Below are 2,500 nucleotides of genomic sequence, written 5' to 3' on the forward strand. Positions count from 1 at the left end.
TCTCACATTCTTAAGACATATTTCATTTCAAATCAAACTTATTTGGCAAACGGAAAGATTTGTCCCATTCTTCCAGAATGCTATCAGATAGGACTACTTTGTAATTTTTAAGAAAGCCTTTGCCAGATCTCACAGCAGGAAATGGAATATTTTTTTCTTGGTCTTTTATACTCTGAAGATCAAACCTCACTGCCAGTGGCACCAGCTGCATTAGGGCTGCACCCAGGGGAATGGATGTCCACAAGAAGATCATTTCTCTCTGCCATTTTCCTCCGAGAAAGGAGGAAGACACAACATTGCTCTAAAAACTACCAACATACGTGAAGGAAAACTTGCATCAGCCTAACGTTTCCATTCCTGGTGCAACATAGCTCTTGCGCGGTGTCGTTCATCTTCGAAGTGCAAACACAAAACTCAATATTCTCTTCCAGAAGACAGCAAACTATATCATTAAAAATAGACCTAGTATCAGAGACTAGTTAAAGCACATCACGTGGAAGGCTCTGATACATTTTATAAGCACGATTTGATAAACTGCCTAACTTTTTCTTAGCAAAGATATTTGACGTATTAATAAGCTCTTTATTTTTATTAAGATTTAAGAGCTCAGAAACAATTCATCAAGTCCCTACTAACACGAGGGACTCTGAAGAGATGTCTCCAAAAAAGAACACTTTTAGTGCCTTATAGACAGTAAATCCTACACCTGTGACTATTCTACACCCATTTTAAAACAAAAAATCAAGACGACAGCATGCTTATGTACCTCTAAAATATCTACACGGAGGAAACCCGCAAGCACTTATGTAGATGAGTAACTTTACTGCCTGTGGAGCTCCAATGTGAGTTTGCAGGATGAAGCCTAAATGCTTCTTTGGTAAACAAGCCATCAATTACACACTTTAGGGGTGGTTGCAACGGTGCAAAGCCTTCAACTCAAACGACAGACACTAAAGAAATAAAAAGCAATTATCAGCTACTAATTTGAGTAAAACTGTTTTCTTCTTAGAGACAAAACCACAACTTTCAGTGACACTGGTTCTATTTTTGGCAACTAACAATCTTTATTAGATTACTGTACAGCAGACATTCAAGCCCCCTCAAAATTAAAAAGTTCACAAATTTTAATGTTTCACTGTTTTCCACACTCCTTTGTTGATTATCAAGACTTCCTTGTACATGTTTTTAGAGAAAACAAAGGCACTGCTGTGTGGGACAAACAAAACAAACCTAATTAAACTAAAGCCACCTTCACAGGAATTTTAAATTATTCCTAAATGCTTTTGATTTCTTACTAGACAAGTATCTTCCAACAGGAGTTTGAATATGAAGCTCATACCGGCTATAGGGAAGACATACTACTCAGTTCTAGGATAAATGGTTGGTTTGCATTGCCCCTGGTCTTTATCTAACACTGAGAATAGGCTCCTTTTTATCAAAAGAGGAATAAATTGCTGTTATTGTGATGTTAGCCCATCACTTGGCATTGCAATTCAAGTTTTTGTGAGAAAGAAATGTATGATCTAACTGCGACTTGACCTATGCCTTCTGAGATCCATCTAGGTGCTCTAATGGAGCATAAAAAGTATTGAATACAAGGACATGCAAACCGGTAGTGAAGAAATTTGCTTGAGAAGAAGAGCGAAGAGAAAGGGACTTTCATGAGCGCGTGGTTTACATGCTGCCCAGTTTGTTAAATATGGAAGAAGACGTATTGCTGAACTGGAGTTCTTTTAATTAATGTATTTCAGCATCATCCTCTACACTTCCTTGCATTTAGTACCTCCCTTTCTCAGTCATGGTCTCTGTCTCTCTCTCTTTTTTCATCATTTAAAAAGTGTTGTCCTTTAGAGGATTCTTTAACGATCCAGGTCGTTTTTCTGAGAAGTCATTAAAATGGTCTATTAAACTGTTAAGAAAATACAAAATTGCTCCTGTTTCTTTGTAGGATTTTTGTATTTCCCAGTACAAGAAAAGTCACATTAAATGTTCATCAAATACTTGGGCCACAATATATCACACTATAAACTAATTTAAGGGAGATAGTTTGATTACGCTACAAAATCTTTTGGTTGTTATAGTGTTTCTTGGAATTTATCAGAAAAGGATGGGTTTTTTTTAAAGAGTTTTCTAGGATAGTAGCATTTAGATTTTAGTCCTGATAAAGGCTCACTTTCCATTCATAGTCAGAACCTAAATGTGCTCTTCTTGTACCTAAACAGATAATAAGCACTCAGCACACTCCCCCTTCTTGACACAACACACTGAGACTAATCACACATAATTGGAGAGGAGGAGCAGAGGGGCTGGGCAGGCTATTGTGTCCAAAGGACAAATGGTCAGTTTATGAGGCTTTTGTCTGATGTATAATTTCTTATACATCTACAGGAGGAAAAGTCCTGCTGGAAAAAAAACATATATACATACGTATAATAAAAAAGCCTTCAACACTGAACCAAATGAGGACATCTCAATCACGGGTAGAAAAATCAACAGTGGA

The sequence above is a fragment of the Phaethon aethereus genome (assembly GCF_964289735.1).
Source record: "Phaethon aethereus genome assembly, chromosome: 3".
Classification (NCBI taxonomy): Eukaryota; Metazoa; Chordata; class Aves; order Phaethontiformes; family Phaethontidae; genus Phaethon; species Phaethon aethereus.